This window comes from Aptenodytes forsteri, unplaced genomic scaffold, assembly GCF_000699145.1.
Source record: "Aptenodytes forsteri isolate BGI_AS27 unplaced genomic scaffold, ASM69914v1 Scaffold54, whole genome shotgun sequence".
In the NCBI taxonomy this organism is placed as follows: Eukaryota; Metazoa; Chordata; class Aves; order Sphenisciformes; family Spheniscidae; genus Aptenodytes; species Aptenodytes forsteri.
Window position 1 is genome coordinate 9,710,622 of NW_008796044.1, and position 9,590 is coordinate 9,720,211.

Consider the following 9,590-nt stretch of genomic DNA (forward strand, 5'->3'; position numbering starts at 1 on the left):
GGATCTTGAACTCCACCATTTCATGGTCACTGCAGCCCAGGCTGCCCTTGAGCTTCACATTCCCCACCAGCCCCTCCTTGTTGGTGAGAACAAGGTCCAGCATAGCACCTCTCCTCGTTGGCTCCTCTACCACTTGGAGAAGGAAGTTATCATCGACGCATTCCAGGAATCTCCCGGATTGCTTATGCCCTGCCGTGTTGTCCCTCCAACAGATGTCGGGGTGGTTGAAGTCCCCCATGAGGACCAGGGCTTTTGAGCGTGAGGCTGCTCCTATCTGTCTGTAGAGGGCCTCATCCGCTCGGTCTTCCTGGTCCAGTGGCCTGTAGCAGACCCCCACCGTAATGTCACCTGTCCCTGCCTTCCTTTTAATTCTGACCCATAAGCTCTCGGTCGGCTCCTCATCCATCCCCAGCCGGAGCTCCATGCACCCCAGCTGGTCATTGACATAGAGGGTGACACCCCCTCCTCGTCTCCCCTGCCTGTCTTCTGGACTACAGCTAGCACCTCCCTGATTCGATGTCCCATTGTAGTTTACCAGAGAATAACACAATTATTTGGATAGGTTTGGAAAGTCACTCTTTGAATTGTCGGGCTAGATGAATAGGCTGAAGGCAAATGTTCCTGACTTGGAGATACTGTGGGTATTGTACCAGGGAATGAGGCCGTAATACCTCTGTGCTACTGGAGTCCGTGGCTGGCAGGCACTTTTCAAGATGATTTGTAACTAACAATGGCTTATTGTACTTTTCTTGGATCTGTGTCCTAATGTAAACGTTCCTTTGGTTTATATAACCTTTTTGCCATTTTCTGTTAAGGTGTTTTTGCAGAACATGCAGCTTTAGTATAGTTTAAGTGTTACTTGGTTATCCTCAAGGATAAGACCTGAATAATTTTTTTTTGTGGACTTTGGCAGACTTTCACTCGGCCTTAGCTCTGACCGCTGGCTTTTGCAAGCATTTGCAGTAAAGCTGTCAAGATCTAACTGAATGGCATTAGCTGGGCACAGCTGTGCCAAAGCCTCCTCTGCAGAGCTCATTGTCTGATGACACCAAAGGCAAACATGAACTCAAGGAGGCGCAAACTTGAGATTAAGTCAGAGCAATCCAGGGAAGAAGCCAAAGCGGTCATTAGACACACGTTTCCATGCAGTATTCACCAGTAGGTTTCATGTAAAAGTACGTGATGGAATAAATTACTAAAACTGAGCCAGAAAATGGGAAAAGCCTGATATTGGAGTTTAAATATCCCCCGGGCTCAGGGGGTGTTTTATGAAGCAATATAACTCTCTAAAAGTAGGGCAGCCTTCTTCTCAGGGACAGAGCTGTTTTCTGTGCCTCAGAGTTGTTTTTCAGCTGTTCCAGGGTTACTTACTGAGCGTGTGTTAATTAGACAATTTTTTTCTACTTGTTGATGAGGAAGCAATAGCCAGGCAAAGACGAGTACATTCAAGAGGAAGTCTTGAATTTTTGTGGCTTAGGAGAGAGGTAGAACAATACCAAGTTTAAAGTTTCGCTAAGAAACTTGAAAGGGGGTTTTAAGGTATGGTTGACTGAGCTGGATGCCTTGCTTGGCCATAGATAAAGGAATGGCTGGATAGATGGATAGAGAGATTCCTGTGCTGGGGAGCACCAAGAGATCACCTCATGAGCTCAGTGCTTGCCAGACTGCAAATATATTCAGTAACTGCCTTCAGAGTGAGGGTGGCAGACACTTTGGTGCAGCTCAGCCTACTGCTCCATCGCTTCTCAGGTGCATAATGCTGCAGAGCCCCAAGGCTGACTTTGTTACTCATCTTGGGCAAAGCCCGAGCAGCTTCAAAGTGGTCAGGTCACTCTCAAAGACCATTCAACTATCATGTTACGAAAGCCTGTTTTTTAACTTGGAAAGAGGCACTAAGAGGATCAGATGCAAGCCTGGATTTAGTCCTGCTTCAGTGGACTATCATATTTGCACTCTTGCCATGAACAGAAATAGTTGCAGGCACAGCCTTATACCCTCAGTCAAGGATGCAGTGAAGAAAAAACTGTCTTTCCAGTGCCTGCTGTGACTGCAACATCAGGTGTCTAAAATTTACTGCTGAAACGCAGCTGGTCCGGCTCTGCACACTGCCTTGCAGGCACTACTGCAGCCCTCCGGCTCTGGAGAGCAGGGACCGAGCTCCTGAGCAGTGCCAAGGGCTGATGAACTTCTACTTGTTTCACGCTGGGGATGGTCCAGCCTCAGGATTTGTGACTTGTAAGTGCACTGGTACGTATCGCAGAGGCAATATTTTAAAAATATAAATGTCCTCTCTCCTTCCTTGTTTGTCTAACATATCTTTATAGCCTTATCAATGTTTTCTGAGTCTACAGTCATTTTTCTTACAACACAAAGAGGAGGAAGAATGAGGTGAATCATTTAGTTCTTGATTGATAAGTGGGATTTAGAAAACAATACTTAGTCTTTTTATATTGAGCCAAAAGTTTTTTTTTCATCGTTTATCAGCATGGTATATATCAGCCCTCACCCATCTGTGACTTGAAAAAAAACCCTCAACTTTTCCGTGACAGTGTCTGTACCTAAACTTCATTCAAACACCTTATCAAAAAATCTATCTTTCAAAATTATGTCTTGGTTTAGCTTTTTTTCATATGCTGCATTTGCTAGAGAGGCATGTGGATGGGCCGAGATACTCTGTCACTCTCTTGAGGGGTGCTTGAGAACAAGGCTCATCCCACTGATTTTTTAAAACTGTTCTCTTTTCAGAAGAATATTTAAATGATTTTTTTTAACCACTTTTAAACTACATGTTCCTCAAAAAAAAGAAATCCAGAAATAACTATACAAACTCATTGTATCAGTCGCACAGATCTATTTGACTGACTGTTAGCAAAGGATATAGTGTGGGAACTGAAAAAATTTCCTCATACCTCTATATTTAAAGGAATATAATCCTGATATTCACCCATTTCATCCATCAGTATGTTCACACTCAGAAATGTTCATTCTCTTGTTGTAATTTAATGTTTGATACAATTTTATCTGATTCTTTGCCATGCTCTGGGCTCCGGTTGTGTGCTCTCTGCTGATCAACGAGTAGATATGAAAAAAGCAGAAAGCGGTAGTGGAAGGGAGCCTGTCTCCAGCTGGCAGACATCCACTCAGCCTAGGAGGGTTTTCCAGATTTTCACCAGCTGAGGTGCAGCCCCATAAGTTTAAACATACTGTGAATTTGCAAACAAAGAGCGTTCACATAGTGTATCGCTTCCTGCCTATTTTTCATTCATAGAAGCAAAACCTTAATTTCCTTCAAGCCCCCTGAAGAATGAGGAATGTTTGGAAATTTATTGCTTTAAACTCTTTTTTTCCTCTCTTCCCTTCAAGGCTTAGCAGTAGCACATGCCCCAGGGGCACTGCTGAGGACGGCCAGTCAGGGCTCCCTGGCCAAGCACCGGACCAGATCTGTGGCACAAATGGTTTCACTTACACCAATGAATGTGGGATCCGTGCCTGTAATGTGTCAGTCCGATGGAAAGAACATGCTTTCCGAGTGACAGTCCCCTAGCCCCTGGCCTCTCCCTGTGCTTTTCCAATTTATCCTCCTTTTCTCCCTCTCCATTCGCTGTTTGTGCTTGGGGGGAAATAATGAAAATTTAGCAGAGAAAAGAAAATAGCTGAAGAAAATAGCTGGAGTGGAAATCCAAATGATGCAGCATATTCAGATGGCATAGGTTTGTTGACTAATAATAGTCAGAGATGGTAAAACCACTTCATTGTCAGCGATTAACTCAGATGAACTCTCCTTCACTTGCATCATTTGGGAGTTTTATTTACATTCCCAGCATCCATCCCCCTTTGGGAAAATGGTCATACCAAGTCTCTAATGGCAGACTTTCCCTTCTTCAGAGAACATGGGACACCCAGGGACTCAGGAACAGCAGCCATCCCAGTGACTAAGAAGGAATGCAAACCAAGAAGCAGCCTGAACTCCCATTGCTCTCTGTGGCAGCATCCCAAATAACGTCAGCTGGATGCTGAGCAGGCAGCATATGATTGGACGTAAGTGATGCATATACCTTCTGTTGACATTTTATTTGGCAGCGATTTAACACTAGCTTCCTAATATTGCTATTCTCCACAGGCTGCATTCAAATGTATGAAGAGGAGGATGGCAAAAAGATGCAAAATATGATAGAAGTAGCAGAAATATTTCTTTGCTATGCAAGCATGCACAAACAACCGTCATTGACAGCATCAGGAAAGTGCAGCATAACCTGTTTCAAGACCAGAAAAGGAGACACACAAAACATTTGCAGATATCAGTGCACTCAGCTCTCCTGAGACAAGAATTTTTGTCAGGTTGCAAATGGGGCACAGTGCCCAAGCCAGGGGATGTAGGGGCCATATGATCATGTACAACATAGCAGTTGTCATGCATGTACTAACATATTAAGTAAATAACTGCATTACTTTGCTAGTGCAATAGTTTAGAGATTGTAGAAGTCCTGCTATCTACCTCAATGTCTGTGAAATAGTAAAATCCTGTAATTCAACAGCATGCTGCTTTCTGTCGGCACCAACGGTACTTCACCCATGTCCAGCTGCAAAGAATCAGCCAGTGGTCTCATTGAAGCTCAACTCTGCAGAATAAATTAACTTGTTCCCCTTTCTTTTGATGTCAATAGTGAAGGAAAAAGTGTTCAGTGGTTATGATGCTAATAGTCCTTCAGCTATAGAAACTCTTTCCATCCAGTTCCTCCTGTTCCAGCCAAGTGTTCAAATTATAGCGCCATGATGCATCCAGTCTCTTGCCCTATTCTCCCTCTCTTTCCCACCAGGGAGAGCAGTGGATTTTCCTTCTTAGCCTATTGCACCCTATCCCTCAGAAAGAAAATCCCTTGTTGCCACTTTACTTACAAGATCTTTCTTAAAAAGCAAACCATCATTCATCCCAAATCCCAGAGGTTCCTGGTTTTCTTCCCATAAATGAAAGCAAGCACCTTCATTCGTCTTTTCCAAACGTTGTTTCTCATATGAATTTTTGCTAGGTTTTTTTCGCGGATAAGGTGAGATCCGGGAACGTGTTTTTGTCTGATGCTCTACTTGCTCCTGTTCTGCATTGCCTCGTCCTGTGGTTTCACATGGAAAGAAAACTTTGCCTGGGGATGTGATACACTGATGTTTCTTGGGGCAGTTAATGGGCAGAGCAATGCCTCCAGGTTGCTGTGACAGCGATGGACTGGCACCTCCAGGAACAGCCGCTTTCTCTCTCATACATGTCATTATCTGTGTATAAGCTTCTGCACATCTAGCAGCTCACCCTGTCCTGAGCTTGCATGAAGTAGGTCCCAGATCCTGGCTGAAAGGGCTGTGGGGCCACAGGCTGATGGGGATCTCACTCACAGACCTGGGGCTGGTCCAAAAGCCCCGAGTCCAAGGCTTTGGCCATTTACTCAAGGAAATTCTTCCTCGGTTACCTACTACTCCAGATAGAGCTCAGAAAAATCGTTATTCCAGTCCTGCTGACCTCTGATCAAGAGCATAAAAGGAAACTATCACTCATTTACAGCCAGTCCTCCCCAAAACGTACAAACTTGGTGTGTTACTTACCAAGAGGAGGGAGATGTAAACATCGACAGTTAATTACCCTCTTGTCAAGAACACTTTGTGGTCTATAGACATGTCTGTCAATCTTACAAAACAGAACTGAAGGGAGTGAGCACTGAAGGCATGTTCCTATGATAAATTAATGAGACTTGGCAGCTCACTGTGAAGAGATGATCCCTGTGCTTCATGGGAGACTGTAACCTGTCTCCCCAGCCAGCCCTGCCATAGCCTTTGTACTGTAGTTGTATCCAGGATGCTTATTCCTCTGTAAACAAGCTCTTGAATGCAGCTGTCCAGGGATCAAATGATCTTCCTTGAGGCCTTTGTATTCCTCTCTGCTGCTCGGTAGCATGCAGCAATTGCTCATCCCAATCATACTGAATTACTTTTCCCAGCCCTGCTAGTTAGTCAATTAAAATATCTTACTTCTGCCTATAAGCGTCTCTTGGCAATGACACTCTTTGGTGGCTTGCGTAGCTGTCTGAAACCCAAGGGACACAGCCATGATCCCCCTGCTGTGTGCTATTCTGATGACGCACGTGCTGCTAGATGACTGGTAGCTTGAAAATGCCTCATCTGCTGTCCTTTGGAGATGTGTTCAACTATTCCCCTGGTTTATGTAACCTCAAAGCAATTTGCTTTCATGGCAGAACATGCTTATTTGTTCTATTTTAACTGTGCATTGAGCTATAAATAATGTCTCCTTGCAGATAAGAATCTAATAATTTTTTTTTTTTTTTCTGCCTTTGGAAGATTTTCTCCTGACCCCAGCTGCTGAAGGAGACTTTCCCAGCCTTAGCGGTGAAGTTGCCAGATTGACTTTCTCCTGCCAGGCAGCCATGAACGGTGTCAATCCCAGGTCGGCTGCTACTTCCCTGCAGCCACCTCCTCACCTGTTCCTGCTTGGGCTGTGGCAAAGATGAAACGAGCACTCAGTGATGCACAGGTGAGATCACTGAAGTCTCAGGAAAACTGATTAAACCAATGATTTCTTCTTCCTCTGACCAGCTGCAGGATAACATCTCCTGCATTACCTCCAAACCACCTTCCCTGCAGTATGTTCACTTCAAAGAGCAATAGCCTGGGCTGTTGTCCAGCCAAATGTTCTGCTGTTTAGCGCCTCCTTTTTCTGCTGCTCATTCTAGCGTTTTCCTGCTTTCATGTGAGTAACTCTTGGCCTGTGCAGTGGAGCCCTGACCTGATGTCCTCATCATCCAGAAACTGCCCAGAGCTGGAGCACAGCACGAGCTGGTGAGGTGAGAAGTGAAGGTATGTTCTCAGAGCTAATGCTGCTGAGACCTGCGTCTGGTCCAGGCTGCAGCACAGCAGTGAAGTGGCCACTATTTTGGCAGCTGATTTTCTGTGGTGCTGTAGGTTCGAATGCTGACGCTCTTCTGGGGAAGTGTTGTGATGGCAGGGGTCTGGGCTGTTGCAGAAGTGGAGAGACTTTGAAATCATTGAGAGCTAATAATGTTCTCAAATTTGAATAGTTTAGTGTGGTGGCTTTTTTTAACAATGATTACAATCTACTCTCAAGTTACTGGTCATCCCCCGTTAAAAAGTACTGGGAGCTATTTCTACCACTTACCTTTGCTAAAGGGTCACAGGTTTTAAGAAAACTTTGAGGCTGCTCTCCTAGGTCATGGAGAAGTATTATGTTCCTTCATTAATAAAAACTATCCATAGGAGAGGGCATTATGTAAGTACCATGTACCTGAATAATTCAGGTTGGAAGAGCTGTCTAGAGGTCTCTAGCCCAACCCCTGCTCAAAGCAAGGCCAAAGTCAAAGTCAGCTCAGGGTGCTCAAGGCCTTCATTGTTTAGCTGGGCTTTCAGTATCACCAAGGAAGGACATGCATGACCTCTCTGGTTCCTGTGCCACTGCTTGATCGCCCTCATGGCGAAGAATAATTCCTCATATTCGGTCAGAATTTAATCCATTTGTTGTGCAGCTCTGAGAAGACTTTGGCTCTGTCTTCTCTATAACCCCATCAGGGAGCTGCAGATAGCAATGCGATCCCCCATAGCCATCTCTTCTCCAGGCTGAAGAAGCCTAGCTCCAGCTTACCCCGAATGTCCTGTGCTCTAGCCCCTGACCAGCCTGGTGGCCTCTGCTGGACTTGTTCCCATGTGTCAACATCTGTTCTTGCAGTGGGGCCAAGTACATTTAATCCATTGCATAAGTAATGTGAAACCATGTTAGCCTTCACCTGCAGGGTACAAAGTTCTGCACATGGTTGTATTAGTTCAGGAAAACATTCACCAGGATTACCTGAATCAAGCTCTGTGTATTAAGTTCATAAACACAATGGATATGTTTTCACATCGATATGTTTCTAATCATATCAGTGACTTTTTATTTGCTTTATTGCTTAGTTCAAACGGTGCCTTTAGGCACTAGGTGAGAGGGAGATCTTCCATTTGTTCTGTATTGGTTTCTCTGAGCCAGGTGTGTGGCTCAGTACAAATAGTTATTGGCCACACTTGGCCAAGAGAAAGACAAAGATGGCAACTGCAGTCTGAATTGTATTTAGCAGGCATTTTGGAGTGATTAGAGGCAATTTCGTGAAACAACTACAACTAATTATTGTTATTTCCCACTTTTACAACAGCTATTTGTTAATTAAATAATGTGACAAAACCCAGGAATTTTTGGAAAAGTGTATTAAATAATTTGTCATTCATTTATCAGTGTATTACTTACACTGAGAAGTCACATATCCACTAAGAAAATTTCCCAATGTCAGTTTTGATTCTTCCAGAGAACATGAAATCGATACTGGCAAAAACTGTAATGGGAAATGTAAACCAAGAAATTCCTTGGGTAAGTGAGAGAGGATGTTGTATAATGGCCAAATCCTGCCCTGGTGTCAGCCTGCAGACCCTCTGGTGCTCAGGACCATAACATGTGGTACCCCGAGATGTGGCACTGCCTTCGCTTACTTGCAGATCTCTGCCCTCGTGCTGGCTTCTGCACACAGGAGGATTTTCCTTTAGCCAAATGGTCATTAGCCATATGCTGCATCTGACTTCTAGGATTAGAAGACCGTAATGAAGTGGATTACAGCATGACATCAGTGGCAGGACTGCAGACCAAATCCTCTTTCTAACTGTTCTTCCGGGAGTAGCTAAGAACTGAGCAACCTGTCCTACAGCATGAGCTTAGCCAGCTGTGGGATTTTTCCACGCTGTTATCAGAGGCAGGATAATCTGGAGCTGTAACCCCGGGTGGCGAGACTGTGGATGTTGGCTAGCTGGAGGCTGTGCGTGAGTCTGAAACCTGGTGATTTCTGGGTGTCATTTTTGTGGCTTGCCTAGAGGGGGTACCTGAGCAGCTCAGGGGAGACTGCTGTTCCCCAGTCAGCACTCAATTGTCACAGACTTGAGTCTCCCTAGAGTGTCTGTAGGTGAGAATGAAGGAATGGATCTGCTGAACATCAGATGGGCGTTGTGGCGGTCGGAGGAAATCTGGGTTGCTCGGGGCCAGTAAGTGTCAGACCCAGTGCTGAACCCAGCACTTGCAGTGGAAAATTTCTCTATGGTGTATACAGGCAACACACGCCAGCCTTTGGCAGGAAGGTGCTCTCCGCCCATCAGGAGAGAGGTCGGTCCTGCCTAGAAGACAGCACTGTCCGGGGCAGGGAGCAGTCTTGAGCAGCAGCATGTGGGCACCAGGCAGGAGGCAACCTGTGAAAAGCTGCCAGGTCGGGGCTGGGAAGGCTGGTGAGGATGATTCGCAGAGGTCTCGCTGCCTGGCTGGAAAAGGCAGTGGCAAAATTCATATTTGACCCAAAAAGATGTACCTCCTTCCAACTGTGCAGAGACTGTACGTGTGAACTGATGAAGGCAACAAGCACGGCATGTGACAGCAGCCTCAGTGTGCTCCTGTACACGCTCAGGGAAAAGTATTTAGCTTCCAGAGACGCCATCCGCAAGGCACATTAGGGCAATACATCTTGAAGATGTGCCAAATCTGCCTGAAATATTCATGCATGCTCCCTGTA